This window comes from Podarcis raffonei, chromosome 10 (assembly GCF_027172205.1).
Source record: "Podarcis raffonei isolate rPodRaf1 chromosome 10, rPodRaf1.pri, whole genome shotgun sequence".
Taxonomy (NCBI): Eukaryota; Metazoa; Chordata; class Lepidosauria; order Squamata; family Lacertidae; genus Podarcis; species Podarcis raffonei.
Window position 1 is genome coordinate 76,473,564 of NC_070611.1, and position 16,879 is coordinate 76,490,442.

A 16,879-nucleotide genomic window follows, 5' to 3' on the forward strand; every position below is an offset into this window, starting at 1 on the left:
CTGGTGTTTAATTCTCAGTTTTTCCCCAGTAGTAATGTATGGAAGTGAGAGCTGGACCATAAAGAAGGCTGATGGCCGAAGAATTGATGCTTTTGAATTCTGGTGCTGGAGGAGACTCTTGAGAGTCCGCTGGACTGCAAGAAGATCAAACCTCTCCATTCTGAAGGAAATCAGCCCTGAGTGCTCACTGGAAGGACAGATCCTGAAGCTGAGGCTCCAAGACTTTGGCCACCTCATGAGAAGAGAAGACTCCCTGGAAAAGACCCTGATGTTGGGAAAGATGGAGGGCACAAGGAGAAGGGGATGACAGAGGAGGAGATGGTGGGACAGTGTTCTCGAAGCTACCAGCATGAGGGAGCCAGTGGAAGACAGGAGTGCCTGGCGTGCTCTGGTCCAGGGGGTCACGAAGAGGCGGACACGACTAAACGACTAAACAATAACACAATTCTCGGTTTCTTTCCACTCCATATAAATCTAGATATTTCCCTTTTCCACTCCCTAAATCAATTCATTCCTCCTAAAATGGGCATTGTTTGGAATAAGAAAATCATTTTGGGGAGGATATTCATTTTCACAACCGAGACTCTTCCCCAGAGTGAGAGATGGAGTTTGGTCCAGGTTTCCATATTTTTTAAAATTTCTTTCCATACTTTAAATTTATATAGGATAATTCTAGTAAACTTTTTTATGAAATCCAGATCCCTAGGTATTTAACCTTATTTTTAATTTCCAGGCCTGTTTTTTCTTGAAGTTCTTTTTTTTCTTCCATTGTGAGGCTTTTTGTCAGTAATTTAGTTTTTTTGGTAGATTATTTTCAGCCCCAGGCCGGCCATAAATTAATCTGGCAAAAGACCCCGGGATGGCCAGGAGCAGCGCATGCGGACGTGAGTCTAGGAATGGAGAAGATTGTGGGCGGGATTCTCTGAAACACCCAGCAACCCAGATTCTCATCCTTTGCTGTCTCTTTTGCTTATGGTCTTCACTCCCAGTCTTCCTGGCAAGAGGTAGCGGGAGGGGGAGGGGAGAACAGGAGAATTGGGGTTCTGCAATTAGAGAGGCAATTAACTGCAAGGGGAGAACCCCAATCAAAGCTCTCATTCCCTGTCGGGGAACCTGAGATCTGAAACTTTTCCTTTTTCCCAAGGAAGACGCCCCAAGGCTGGCCCAATGGCCAGTTTGGATAGCAAGGGGCTTGGGCTCGGTTTCCAATTTCTCTTTTTCTCGTAAATGCAGCTGCACCGGCAGCACCAGGATCCGGAAGGAAGTGACTGGTGTGCGTCAGAGCGCAAGGGCGTTTACAGTTCCTTTCCGTTCTCTCTGGAGCAGCCGGATTTGGCACTGGGCTGCCAGGTGTCCAATGGAAAAGGACTCTTTTCCCTAGAGGCAGAAAAGGTTGCTGGGACCCCATGGGATAAAGAGGAAGAAGGGCTTTGTAGAGTCCTTCATAGAGAAGACGAATGACTGTCAGGACAGGAAAGACCTGGGAAAAGGCTAGCAGGTTTTTGCTTTGGTTGAAAAATGGGATCCCCACATTCTAAGAGTTCTAACCCCCAGACGCAAAGGCATGTGCTGGGCGCAGCAGGAGGGGGGGTCTCCCTGGATGCTTCAGCAGCCGGCCTCCTCTGGGTCTCCTGGCCCCCTCCTCTCCTCCCTCTGAGCCTGAACTGCTCTCTACCCCAGACTCTTCCACCTCACAAAACCCTGTTTCCTCCTCAGCTTGCAACACCTCCCCTCCCATTCTGCTCCCTTTTCTCCCTCTTCCGGCTCATCGCCACCCCACCACCAGGAAGGTAGCCCTCCTTCTGAAACACCAAGAGAGTAAACGGACAGTTCTCTGAATGGAGAGGAGCAGAAAGTGGAGTCCCCTCAAGATCAGTATTGGGACCTGTGGCTTTTCAACTTGTTCATAAATGATCTAGACTTAGGAGGGAGCAGGGAGGGGGCAAAGTTTGCTGATGGCAGCAAAATGTCCAGGGTTGTTCAAAGAAAGAGAGATTGCAAGGAGCTCCAAAAAGGGCTGTGGAGTATGCTGGTTATAGGGTTAACCTCCTGTGATGCTCTGTAACTGGGGGGAGAAGTGTCTACGCGACGCTATCGTCACAGTCTTTGTGAGTTACTTTCAGTTTTTAGTCTGAGCGTGCTTTGAGCACAGAGAGGATGTCGGAAAGCTCTGATGGTTGTACAGACTGATTTACTGCTGTAAATAAACACTTTAGAGATAGAAGAAGCTGTCTCTGGACTTTATTACTCCTTTTCCCTCACACGGAAGGCAAACCGCTGCAACTCTGCATTTTCTGCCTAGGTCGTTTTTCCAGCAGATGTTGGCGCAGCGGAAGCGGCTGGACGGCAGATTTATAGCCAAAAGAGGCTCTCCACACGGCATGAAAGGGCAGAAAATACAATTCATTGTCAATGAGATTAAAGTGATGCATGTTGGGACAAAAAACCCAAACTCCTGTTAATATCATGTACAGGCTCATGGGGTCTGAACTGGATTTCCCTGTGTGCTCTAGAAGACCAGGGGAGAGGGGAGCTGGTTGCAGCAGGAGGGGGAGTCTCCCTGGATGCTTCAGCAGCCGGCCTCCTCTGGGTCTCCTAGCCCCCCACCTCTCCTCCCTCTGAGTCTGAACTGCTCTCTGCCCCAGACTCTTCCCGCTCACCAAACCCTGTTTCCTCCTCAGCTTGCAACACTTCCTCTCCCATTCTGCTCCCTTTTCTCCCTCTTTCTGCTCATCCCACCACCAGTCAACAGGATCTGAGCCTTCTTCCCTTGTGGGTCCCCCAGCTGGTGCCTCCCCCCCCCCCAGCCAGTCCATGACAACAACAGCACTGTGTCCACTGGTAGGAAAACTCCCAAGTAGCATGATTGAAGCAAAACTTCTGGGACTATGGAAAAATACTATCTTCCTCAAACCCCAGAATGAGCAGGAGCTCTGGGGTTGCCCCATGGGGTTCATGAGTGATGATGAGCCCCCCAGGAGACTTCCCTGGTACCTGCAGCCCCTCCTTCCTCCTCTTGAAATTAGGCTTGGGGTGAAATCTCCTATTCAATTTCAGTATTCCAAGTTTTCTTCAGAACGCGCAGGGCAGGAGGCAGCGATGAAGTTCTGGTGAAGAAGCAGTGCTTGGAGATCATGCGTGGGGGGGGGGTGACAGAGTTTGGTGCAAAAAACGAAGGTACTTTCATCTAAAATTATACTCACCATTCTGAGATGCTGCCTTATTGCATTATTATACAGTTTTACGTATAAACACCAGAACTTCACATATGCCTCATGCTTTTAGGAATGATTTCCTGCTGAGTTCATTGCTCAGAACTCTGAGAGGAAGACGTCCCACACTCCATACATCTAAATGGGTTCTCCCATGTGAGATTCCCTAGATGTTCCTTAAAAAAAGGTAAAGGTAAAGGGACCCCTTACCATTAGGTCCAGTCGTAGCTGACTCTGGGGTTGCGGCGCTCATCTCGCTTTATTGGCCGAGGGAGCCGGTGTACAGCTTCCGGGTCATGTGGCCAGCAGGACTAAGCAGCTTCTGGCGAACCAGAGCAGCGCACGGAAACGCCATTTACCTTCCCGCCGGAGGGGTACCTATTTATCTATTAGCACTTGAAGTGATTTTGAACTGCTAGGCTGGCAGGAGCAGGGACCGAGCAACGGGAGCTCACCCTGTAGCAGGAATTCGAACCGCCGACCTTCTGATCGGCAAGTCCTAGGCTCTGTGGTTTAACCCACAGCACCACCCGCGTCCCTGTTCATTAAATACTCCGTTATAAATCAAGCGCTTTTTGCAGTTTTTGTTTTTAAACTGCTTCTCCCCTCCGAGTTTGTTGATGGTTTGAAGGGTTTCAACTCTTAAAGTTCTTCCTGTCCATGAGTCTGTTGATTCTGAACTTCCACTAAGAGTGAACCTCTATCTACTTTTCTGATATTTATATGGTTTGTCTTTTGTGTGAGTTTGTTGACATAAATCAAGGGTTCCACTCTGACTGAAGCTCCTTCTACAGTCCATACCTTAAATGGTTTCTCCGCTGTGTGTCTGCTGATGTTTTCTCAGATTTCCACTCAGAGTGAAGCATTTACTGTACTCCATACCTTTAAATTGTCTCTCCCGTGTGAGTCCGTTGGTGTGTTCTAAGTTTTCCATTATCACTAAAGCTCTTTCCACAATCAATGCATTTAAATTGTTTCTTACCGATGTGAGTCCGTTGATGATTTCTAAGGTCTCCACTCTGACTGAAGACATTTCCACACTCCATGCATTTATATGGTTTCTCCCTTGTGTGAGTCCGTTGATGTTTCCTAAGGCATCCACTATTACTAAAGCACTTTCCACAATCATTGCATTTAAATGGTTTCTCTCCTGTGTGATTCCGTTGATGATTTCTAAGGTCTCCACTCTGATTGAAGCTCTTTCCACACTCCATACATTGAAATGGTTTCTCCCCTGTGTGAGTCCGTCGATGTTGTCTAAGGTTTCCACTCCGACTGAAGCTCTTTCCACAATCCATGCATTTAAATGGTTTATCCCCTGTGTGAGTCCGTTGATGTTGTCTAAGGCTTCCACTATCACTCAAGCTCTTTTCACACTCCATGCATTTAAATGGTTTCTCTCCTGTGTGAGTCCGTTGATGTTGTCTAAGGTTTCCACTCCGACTGAAGCTTTTTCCACAATCAATGCATTTAAATGGTTTCTCCCCTGTGTGAGTCCGTTGATGTTGTCTAAGGTTTCCACTCCGACTGAAGCTCTTTCCACAATCCATGCATTTAAATAGTTTATCCCCTGTGTGAGTCCGTTGATGTTGTCTAAGGTTTCCATTATCGCTAAAGCTCTTTCCACAATCAATGCATTTATATGGTTTCTCTCCTCTGTGTGTCCGTTGATGTCTTCTAAGGTTTCCATTATCACTAAAGCTCTTTCCACAATCAATGCATTTAAATAGTTTCATACCGATGTGAGTCTGTTGATGTATTCTCAGGTTCCCACTATAACTGAAGTCCTTTCTCCACTCCATGCACTTAAATGGATTCTCCCCTGTGTGAGTCTGTTGATGTTGTCTAAGGCTTCCACTATCATTAAAGCTCTTTCCACAATCAATGCATTTATATGGTTTCTCCCCAGTGTGTGTCCGTTGATGTCTTCTATGTTTTCCATTATCACTAAATCTCTTTCCGCACTCCATGCATTTAAATGGTTTATCCCCTGTGTGTGTCCGTTGATGTATATTCAGGTGTCCACTCTTACGGAAGCTCTTTCCACACTCCATACATTTATATGGTTTCTCCCCTGTGTGAGTCCGTTGATGATTTCTAAGGTCTCCACTCTGACTGAAGCTCTTTCCACACTCAATACATTTAAATGGTTTCTCCCCTGTGTGAGTCCGTTGATGTCTTCTAAGGCTTCCACTATTATTAAAGTTCTTTCCACACTCCATACATTTAAAAGGTTTCTCCCCTGTGTGAGTCTGTTTGTGCAATTTAAGGGTTTCACTCTGACTGAAGTTCTTCCCACAGGCCCTGCACTTAAAACATTTTCTCCCTCTGTGAGTCCGCTGGTGTGTTCTAAGTTTTCCATTGAAACAGAAGCTGTTTCCACACTTCATACCTTTAAATGCGTTTTTTTTCCTTTTTGTGATCGTTGATGTGAACTATGTGTGCTCATTCAGTGAAGCATATTCCACATTTCACACATTTTAATGGCTATTACAAATGAAACGAACGGTGCCCTGTCCCCTGCAATTCTGTCTTCTCCATCACCTTATTCAGAGTGGGCAGAAAGGAAATCCTGTTTGGGTTTCAGGAAAGAGAACACAGAAAAAAAAGGACACATCAACCGCCATTAGCACCTTCTCTTATTTCAACATCTCCCACATTCTCCCATGTCCTCCCCATGTTTCCAATTTTTAGGAAATGAAAATGGTATGATGTCTAATGATAGTAATGCATCAGCAACCTTTCATAATCCTCAATCATCTTTAATAACACAGCATGATCTTGTAATACCGTTGTTCTCTGAGACTGCCTTTCAAATCAAGTGGTTGCCCCCGTTTCCACCTCTAGATCTTCATGAATCACCTGCACAGTCCCACTGACCTCAGGAGGTCCATGTGGACCATTTTGGGAGGCTCAGGCCTACGTCTCTTCCAGGGACTGTGGTCTGGGTCAGTCAGAGAACTAGTGACAAGGCTTGGTGCTTGGGGACAGCTGAATGAGTGCTCAGGGAAGCTCCTGTTCTTGGAGATGGACCTCTGTCTACATGCCTCACATTGCATGGAGAGAGCAGGAGAAGCAGAAGGAAAGCAGATGGCACATGGGAATCCCAGGCGGAAACACCCACCCCAATGGTTCTTTATTATGATGATGTGCTGCCTGATCCTGTGCTTGTCTTCTGACAGAGGACTATCCTAATCTGGAACCGAAAAGCAGGATATTCAAGGCAAGGAGATAACTGTACTTAATGGTAGGTAGCCACATTGGTCTGACACAGTAGAAGTAAAAAAGTAAAAAAAAATAGTCCAGTAGCACCTTAGGGACCAACTAAGTTTGTTCTAGGTATAAGCTTTTGTGTGCATGCACACTTCCTCATGTAGTGAAGGGTAGTAGGAGATGGAAGTAGGAGTACCCTTCTGAGAAAAACCCCACCCCACCCTCCCACGATATACATGGGTTTGGTGACATCAGTTTCGCTGTATCTGAAGAAGTGTGCATGCACACAAAAGCTTATACTCAGGACAATCTTAGTTGGTCTCTAAGGTGCTACTGGACTATTTTTTAATTTTTTATTTCAACTGTGTCAGACCAACACGGCTACCTACCTGAATCTAGATGTCATGGGTGTTGGGGAGCTGTAGTTCCTTTGGTGGGGGACATGTCCTACACCTTCTGGGGTCATTTTTCCACCCTTGGTGCCCACCCTGCACTCAGCTCTCACCTGTGGCCTCCAGAAGCTGTCAGCATGCAACAGGGGTTCAAGCAACGGCTTCAACCAGCCGGCTAAACCAGGTGAGGAAAGCTGATGGGTCTCAAATCCTTGGGGGGCTGGGGAATTCTGCTGCACCTGAAGTCAAGCCCTGGTGGATGGAGAGGAGGAGAACAACCGTGAATCCCAAAGTCCAGAAGGCAGATTCTGCCCATGCGGAAGAGGAAAGTGAAGGGCAGATGGGGCACGTCCACCTGGAGGCTTGTTATCTAGTCCCAGGGTTACTCTGACATTGAATTGTATATAAATTACAGTATTGAAATGCGCCTACTCCCACTTCCTATTCTGATATTACTCTACTCTGTTTGTCTGTTTCTTACTTGTGTGCTGTTTTGGTATGCTAAGTCAGGGTTTTACTGTAAGTTGGATCTTGTTATGCTTATTTGTCTTCAGTACAGTCATACCTCATGTTATGTTTGTTCAGGTTGTGCCTTTTCAGGTTGTGTCCCGTGGCATCCCAGTTACTCCCGGGTTTTGCCGCTTGTGCATGCGCAGACGTGCAAAATCAGGTCACGCGCATTTGCAGAAGCAGCGAATCGCGACCCACGCATGCACAGACGTGGGTTGCATTCTGCTCATGTTGCGAACTGGCCTCCAGAACGGATCCCGTTCGCAACCAGAAGTACCACTGTAATAGATTTCTCAGCTGAATTATTTTTTTCTGCCTCTGAGCGTTTTTTGCTACTCTGCTAATTATATCTCAGACTTGCTCTGGAGATCGTTATGGAGGAGCAAGATCTGCAACCTAAAGCCATAAACAGCCTCAGCGCTGTAGACCTGAAGGAGCATCTCCACCCCCATTACTCAGTCTGGACAAGGAGGTCCTCCTCCGAGGGTCTTCTGCTGGTTCCCTTGCTGTCAGAAGTGAAGTTCCAGGGAACCAGGCAGAGGGCCTCCTGCCGCATGGAATGCCCTCCCTTCAGAGGGCAAGGAAACAGGCAACTATCTGACATTTAGAAGACAGCTGTATCAGGAGGTTTTTAATGTTGGATGTTTTACTGTCTTGTATATGTACTGTAAGCTTCCCAGAGTGGCTGGGGAAACCCAACCAGATGGGCAGGGCATAAATTCTGCAATCATTCTTATCATCCCCCTGAGCACGGCCTTGGCTGGGGAGGGTGGGGTATAAATAAAATTTTATCATCATCATCATCATCATCATCATCTTGTGATTTTTTAAAGTTATTTTGAAATTCATACTGCAATATTAGCTTACAAAATGTTATGGGTGGAGAAAATCACAGGGTTGCCATAAACAATAATCCCACCCACAAACTCTCATTCACATACAGTTTGTACATTTGGGGAGGTCACACACCTCACCTGTGCTAATACTGGCAGTCTTTGGCCTGCACAGGCACACTCGGTGTGTAGAGCCTCCAGCCACAGGCACTGTCTATCAAGAAAATGGGTTCCTCCACTCCCCCCCCCCACATACCGCTTGCCTCCCCATGGCTCCTACGGCACCTTCACCCTACAGCTCCTTCACCTGCGGGGAAGCTGCAGTCCCTCCACAGGGGCCCCTTGGGCCTGATCCTGCAGGGCTCACCTGATGTTCTGATGCAAGTGAGCCCTCCTTTCTCCTTCAAGGTGAACAGGGTTTCCCAAACTTGGGTCTCCAGCTGCTTTTGGACTTTAGCTTCCATCACCCCTAGCTAGCAAGACTAGTGGTCAGGGATGATGGTGGAAAAGATCGTAAAACAGCTCCTCCTTAAGGGATGCAAGAGGAGCCCGTCTGGGAAACCGTAAGTCTCCCAAAGGTTGGAGAAACTAACAGAGACCAACCAGAGCAAAGCGGTTGCTAAGTCTGATCTTTTATGAAGGTAAAAAAGGTAAAGGGCCCCTGGACTTTTAAGTCCAGTCAAAGGTGACTATGGGGTTGTGACATTCATTTTGCTGTCAGGCCCAGGAAGCCGCTGTTTGTCCACAGACAGCTTCCTGGGTCATGTCGCCAGCATGACTAAACCGCTTCTGGCACAACAGGACACCGTGACAGAAACCAGAGTGCACTGAAACGCCGTTTAGCGTCCCTCCGCAGCAGTACCGATCTATCTACTTGCACTGGCATGCTTTCGAACTGTTAGGTTGGCAGGAGCTGGGACAGAGCAATGGGAGCTCACCCCATCGTGGGGATTTGAACCGCTGGTCAGCAAGCCCAAGAGGCTCAGTGGTTTAGACTGTGATACATAGATAGCAGTCAAGTACAACATTCCTAGTTAGTCTAGAGTGGACTCTAGAGGGAATGTCTGGTCCAGTCAGTCGAAAACATCCTGTTTCCTCCTGACTGGGACAAACTTCCTTTAGCATGTGACTAGAGGTGGGCATGACCTTACCTGTTCAGGTAACAAAAGCACAGGGCAAGCAGACCCCCTCTCTCTTTCTCCATCTTGCTTTCGCCATATGAGCTGCAGTGGGTGACAGTCTGCAGTCACTGGTATCAACCCCTCATATGGGGGTAGATCCACGTGTATATACTTTGTAACTAAGTCTGCCTTCAGGGATCCATCTGTGAACTGAATGTGTGAGTAAACTTCTTTTATATACTTTACACAAGATTGTGTTGTGTCTATTCTTTTTAAGAGGGATATAAGGGAAATTACCAGGAATCTTATATTGAGAAGCTTAAACAAGCTTGCAACAAGCTAACCACAGTGTGTTTAAAAGGGGAATGCAAAACTCTGCTAAGTTATAGAACTTGCTAGCACAGGTTAGGAAGTATATTAAACAATACATCCTCTCCTGCCTCTCTGAACATTCCCACAAAGGATTATTGGCCCCAGTGTTGCGTAGTTTTGAAGGATTGCAAAGGATTGAGATCCTAAGCTGAAAAGTATTTTTCTGAGCATACTTCCTGGTGAGCACATGGTCCTTTGTTCCATAGTGTAGTGGGGATTAAGCACCCTCCCCCCAGTCCCTCGGAGTTCACAGTGACCTAAGGCAGTGAAGATCTGTTTTGTATTTTGAGATTTTTTTGAGATTTTGATTTTAAAATTTTGACAGTTTTTGCAATTTTGTATATTTTTGAATTTTTGAATTTTGAGATGGCTAGTGTAGCTTTTGATAGTGACGCAGGGCAAGAAATGCCTATGCTGAATGAATAAAATTCTGTGCACTGGAAGCAACATTTAATAGCACTTCTAGATGCAAAAGGAGTCTCCAGAGGGCTAGGGACAAAGGTGAGAGCTGTTTCCTAGTTCTGCTGGATCTCTCAGTGGCTTTTGATACCATCAACCATAACATCCTTCTGGACCATCTAGGGGCTGGGAACTGGGGACACTGTTATACAGTGGTTCCGCTCCTTCCTCCTGGGCCGTGTTCAGAAAGTGGTGGTGGGGGATGAGTGTTCAGACCCCTGGGCTCTCACTTGTGGGGTGCCTCAGGGTTCTGTCCTCTCCCCCATGCTTTTTAACATCTACATGAAGCCACTGAGAAATCAACAGGGGATTTAGTCTGGGTGTTCATCAATATGCAGATGATACCCAGCTCTACCTCTCTTTTAAATCAGAACCTATGAAGGCGGTGAAGGTCCTGTGTGAGTGTCTGGAGGCTGCTGGAGGATGAGTGGCGGCTAACAATTTGAGGTTGAATCCTGACAATACAGAAGTACTGTTCTTGGGGGACAGGAGGCGGGCAGGTGTGGACTCCCTGGTCCTGAATGGGGCTACTGTGCCCCTGAAGGACCAGGTGCGCAGCCTGGGAGTCATTCTGGATTCACAGCTGTCCATGGACGCACAGGTCAATTCTGTGTCCAGGGCAGCTGTCTACCAGCTCCATCTGGTATGCAGGCTGAGACCCTACCAGCCTAGAGACTGTCTTGCCAGATTGGTGCATGCTCTAGTTATCTCCCGCTTGGACTACTGCCATGTGCTCTACGTGGGGCTACCTTTGAAGGTGACCCAGAAACTGCAATTAATCCAGAATGTGGCAGCTAGATTGGTGACTGAGAGTTTAATAGGGGAATGCAAAACTCTGCTAAGTTATAGAACTTCCTAGCGCAAGTTAGATAGGATATTATTAAACAATATATCCTCTCCTGTCTCCCTGAAAATTCACACATAGACCACAGTGCCACCCGCGTCCTCCCTGATCTTTTATTAATAGACCTTCTGCAGCAGAGTCTCAAGGCACTCATGCAGGAGGAAGGAGGGAACTCTGAACAAAAGAAAGACCATACTTTTATAAATGTCAGAAAAGGTTGTCCATCCCATCTTTTCCCGCCCTCATAGAGGACGTCAGAGAGGAGGTGCTGCAGCATGAGGTTACAGCTAAGGATCCTTTTTGAAGAGGAGGGTGATAGTGACGTTTTTGTTATTTATGTGTTTGCAAAGTACCTGGTGCCAGTGTCTGGGCTGAACCCATTCTGTTAATGGCTGTCCCTTTTGTGATGTTGCAGGAATGGGCACGCCAGAGGCAACAGCACTGGAAGAGATAATTAGAATGTTGTGCTAAGATGTTCCCAGCTTTGTGTCCGATTGGGACCGGGAGAAGTCAGTCTTTATTTGTGAAAGGTTGTTACTTTGTTTGAAGAATGGCTTATTCAGTAAAAGTGCCTTAGTCATGAATGGGTGTGTTTTTCACTGTGGAGCCACAGGATGGCAGTGTGGGGTGGTCTATATTGGGTCTGTCATGACAGCAACTGTTTCACTTAGTTCCAGCTATTTTGTACAAAGTTTTACAAAGTCTGTTTCAGTAGCACATTCAAAGCATTACACAGTACGATTTTGTATCAACATGACCACGTTAGAGCCAAGGCTTTACATTTTGGGGAGCATACATTTTCTTAATAACAATCACAGAAACATAACAGAGACCCCCCCTTTCCCATATACATAAATGGGAAATGTAGTCAGGCCCTCGAGGTGGCTCTGGCAAGTGAGCCCAGCTGCATGTGACAAGGGTGGGGAGGAATTCCTTCCTGGCCATCGCCTTTGAGTATAGGAGTCTCTGCCCCTATTCCTCTAGCACAGGGGTCAGCAAACTTTTTCAGCCATGGGCCGGTCCACCGTCCCTCAGACCATGTGTGGGCCAGACTGTATTTTGAAGGCGGGGAAATGAACGAATTCCTATGCCCCACAAATAACCCAGAGATGCACTTTAAATAAAAGGACACATTCTACTCATGGAAAAACACGCTGATTCCTGGACCATCCCTGGGCCGGATTGAGAAGGCGAATGGGCCATATCCGGCCCTCGGGCCTTAGGTTGCCTACCCTTGCTCTAGCAGGAGCGATTGTGGGGCTTCCTTGCCCGCTTCCATTCAGCTCTGCCATCCTCAAATGGCAAGTCTTCTTCAGTGATTGTGGGAGCGGACAGGCTGGAAGCTGAAGCGGCTTCTCTTGGAGTAGGCTTTGCTTTGCTTTCTGTTGACCTCAATCTGTGTTTTTAATGTTCTGTTGGGTACCTGCAGCTCCTCCTTCCCCCTCTTGCAATTAGGCTTGGGGGACAATCTCCCATTAAATTACGGAATTTAAACTTTTCTTCAGAATGCACAGGGGGCGGGGAGAAGTTATGGTGAAGAAGCCGTGTTTGGAGATCATGAGGTGGGGTGTGTGTGACAGAGTTTGGTGCAAAAACCATCTTGAATGTTTGAGTAGAGCAACTCCAGGGCCTGAGCCAAGTAGCAGCAGGGTAGGGGCCACTTGTAGAGCAAGTCCCACACTGAGGTCAAAAACACACACAGAGGCAGCAGGACTTCTTCAGAAATAGTTTACTGAGCTTTCAAAGCATACAGTTCTCACTGGGTCCCCAGTGAGGAACAAAACTTCTCTCCTGAGAACAAATCCAGTTTCAGCAGTAAAAAAATTACAGCACACAGGATATCTAAGTCAGGCACACAAACCGGCAGAAGGGAGCAAGGGAGGAAAGAGGCTGGAAGGACACAGGGCAATGGATGTGTATGTTTCGCTTCCTGTCGTCTGCGAGGGAAATCAGGAACTCGGCATCCGCAGGGGCTTCACGAAGAAAAGCTTTCTGCCAGCTGCTTCCAGGCAAATGGGCATCCCAGAAACACACACTGTGATTCACGGTGTATTGCAATATCAGTTGCTTTACAAAGCCCTGATCCTCACCACCAGCAATCTAGATTCCCCCTCTCTATCAAAATGTACTTTACATATAAAATTATAATCACTGTTGTGAGACATTACCTTCATTATTTCATGACTATACAGTTTTACATATATCTCCATACATCTAAATGGGTTCTCCTCTGTGAGACTCCATAGATGTTTCTTAAATACTCTATTATAACTAAAGCACTTTCTGCAATGTTTCCATTTAAACTGCTTCTCATCTTTGAGTTTGTTGTTGGTTTGTAGGGCCTCAGCTCTTAAAGATCTTACTGTCCGTGATTCTGTTGATGTAGGACTTCCAATAGAACTGAACCTCTACCCTTAAGTTCTTCCTGACATTTATGTGGTGTGTCTCTTGTGTGAGTTTGTTGACATAAATCTAGGGTTTCACTCTGACTGAAGCCATACATTTAAGTGCTTTCCCCCCTCTGTGTCTGTAGATGCCTTCCTCTAAGATTTTCACTCTGACTGAAGCTTTTTCCGCACTCCATTCATTAAAATGATCTCTCCCCTGTATGTGTCCGTTGATGTATATTGAGGTGTCCACTCTGACTGAAGCTCTTTCCACACTCCACACATTTATATGGTTTCTCCCCTCTGTGAGTTCGTTGATGTGCTCTAAGGTTTGCATTAAAATGGAAGCTCTTTCCGCACTCCATACATTGAAATGGTTTCTCTCCTGTGCGAGTCCGTTGATGTTTCCTAAGGTTTCCATTATCACTAAAGCTCTTTCCACAGACTATACATTCACATGGTTTCTCCCCTGTGTGAGTTTGTTGATGTGTTCTAAGGCTACCAAACCGACTGAAGCTCTTTCCGCACTCCATGCATTTCATAGAATCATAGAATCATAGAGTTGGAAGAGACCAGAAGGGCCATCGAGTCCAACCCCCTGCCAAGCAGGAAACACCATCAGAGCACTCCTGACATATGGTTGTCAAGCCTCTGCTTAAAGACCTTCAAAGAAGGAGACTCCACCACACTCCTTGGCAGCAAATTCCACTGTTGAACAGCTCTTGCTGTCAGGAAGTTCTTCCTAATGTTTAGGTGGAATCTTCTTTCTTGTAGTTTGGATCCATTGCTCCGTGTCCGCTTCTCTGGAGCAGCAGAAAACAACCTTTCTCCCTCCTCTATGTGACATCCTTTTATATATTTGAACATGGCTATCATATCACCCCTTAACCTCCTCTTCTACAGGCTAAACATGCCCAGCTCCCTTAGCCGTTCCTCATAAGGCATCGTTTCCAGGCCTTTGACCATTTTGCTTGCCCTCCTCTGGACACGTTCCAGTTTGTCAGTGTCCTTCTTGAACTGTGGTGCCCAGAACTGGACACAGTACTCCAGGTGAGGTCTGACCAGAGCAGAATACAGTGGCACTATTACTTCCCTTGATCTAGATGCTATACTCCTATTGATGCAGCCCAGAATTGCATTGGCTTTTTGAGCTGCCGCGTCACACTGTTGGCTCATGTCAAGTTTGTGGTCAACCAAGACTCCTAGATCCTTTTCACATGTAGTGCTCTCAAGCCAGGTGTCACCCATCTTGTATTTGTGCCTCTCGTTTTTTTTGCCCAAGTGCAATACTTTACATTTCTCCCTGTTAAAATTCATCTTGTTTGTTTTGGCCCAGTTCTCTAATCTGTCAAGGTCGTTTTGAAGTGTGATCCTGTCCTCTGGGGTGTTAGCCACCCCTCCCAGTTTGGTGTCATCTGCAAATTTGATCAGGATGCCCTTGAGTCCATCATCCAAGTCGTTGATAAAGATGTTGAATAAGACCGGGCCCAAGACAGAACCCTGTGGCACCCCACTAGTCACTCTTCTCCAGGATGAAAAGGAACCATTGATGAGCACCCTTTGGGTTCGGTCAGTCAGCCAGTTACAAATCCACTGAGTGGTAGCATAGTCAAGACCGCATTTTACCAGCTTCTTTACAAGAATATCATGGGGCACCTTGTCAAATGCCTTGCTGAAATCAAGGTAGGCTACATCCACTGCGTTCCCTTCATCTACCAGGCTTGTAATTCTGTCAAAAAACGAGATCAGGTTAGTCTGACATGACTTATTTTTCAGAAATCCATGCTGACTATTGGTGATCACAGCATTCCTTTCTAGGTGCTCACAGACTGTTTGCTTAATGATCTGCTCCAGAATCTTCCCTGGTATTGATGTCAGACTGACTGGGCGGTAATTATTTGGGTCCTCTGTTTTCCCCTTTTTGAAAATAGGGACAACATTTGCCCTCCTCCAGTCTGCCGGGACTTCGCCTGTTCTCCAGGAATTCTCAAAGATGACTGCCAGTGGTTCTGAGATCACATCTGCCAGTTCTTTTAATACTCTTGGATGCAGTTCATCTGGCCCTGGAGACTTGAATACATCTAGACTAGCCAAGTATTCTTGTACTATCTCCTTAGTTATTCTGGGCTGTGTTTCCTCTGCTGAATCATTTGCTCCAAATTCTTCAGGTCAGGCATTGTTTTCTTTATCGGAGAAGACTGAGGCAAAGAAGGCATTGAGGAGTTCAGCCCTTTCTGTGTCCCCTGTTTGCATTTCACCATCTTCTCCTCTGAGTGACCCCACTGTTTCTTTGTTCTTCCTTTTGCTACGAACATACCCATAAAAGCCTTTTTTGTTGCTTTTAACCTCTCTAGCAAGCCTGAGTTCATTCTGTGCTTTAGCTTTTCTGACTTTGTATCTACACGTGCTGGCTATTTGTTTGAATTCCTCTTTGGTGGTTTCCCCCCTTTTTTATTTTTTGTACACATCCTTTTTTAATCTTAACTCAGTTAAAAGTTCTTTAGATAGCCACCCTGGCTTCTTTACGCACCTTCCATGTTTTCGTCTCATTGGTATTGCCTGAAGTTGTGCTTTTACTATCTCCCTCTTAACAAACTCCCAGCCATCATGAACTCCCTTTCCTTTTAGTATTACTGTCCATGGGATCTCACCCAGCACTTCCCTAAGTTTTATGAAGTCGGCTTTCTTAAAGTCAAGAAATTGAGTCCTAGTATGCTTGGCTGCTCCTTTCCGCTGTATAGTAAACTTCAGAAGAGCATGATCACTCGCGCCTAATGATCCTTCCACTTCTACCCCACTAACCAGGTCATCAACATTGGTTAGGACCAGATCTAAAATGGCTGTTCCTCTTGTTGCTTCTCCCACTTTCTGGACAATGAAGTTGTCTGCAAGGCCAGTGAGGAATCTGTTTGACCTTATGCTCTTGGCTGAGTTTGACATCCAACAAATATCCGGGTAATTGAAGTCCCCCATTACTACTATCTCCCTTCCTTTTGCATGCTTGGCCATCTGTTCCAGGAAGGCATCATCTATGTCCTCCGTTTGACTTGGGGATCTATAGTAAACTCCCACAATGAGGTCCCTGTTATTCTTCTCTCCCTTAATTTTGACCCAAATGCTCTCACTTTGGCTTTGAGGTTCTAAATCTTGGATCTCTTCACAGGTATACACATCCCTGACATATAACGCCACTCCTCCTCCTTTCTTGTCTGGTCTGTTTCTCTGAAATAGATTGTATCCCTCCATTATTACATTCCAATCGTGGGACTTATCCCACCAGGTTTCAGTGATTCCTATTATGTCATATTTAGTTTGCTGTACCAAGAGCTCAAGCTCATCTTGTTTATTTCCCATGCTTTGCGCATTAGTGTACAGACATTGAAGTCCATTAATCATTCCCCTGTGTCTCTTATTTAAGGATTTTTTCCTCCCACCACTAGGTCTGCGTGCTGTTTGCTCCATTCGGTCTATGACATTTAGATGATCATCTTCATCAATTGATAGACTCCTACCTTCAGGAGCACTGTCTCCCTCCC

General features: G+C 46.3%; 1 protein-coding gene and 1 pseudogene across 1 annotated transcript in view; both read right to left on the minus strand.

Annotated features, from left to right (window-relative positions):
- Positions 1-16,879, minus strand: part of LOC128421774 (zinc finger protein 84-like) — a 238,925-nt gene that overhangs the window by 168,593 nt on the left and 53,453 nt on the right. The gene's annotated exons all lie outside the window — the stretch shown is intronic.
- The window catches only part of LOC128421753 (zinc finger protein ZFP2-like), a 461,814-nt pseudogene continuing 458,266 nt past the window's right edge, over positions 13,332-16,879 (minus strand).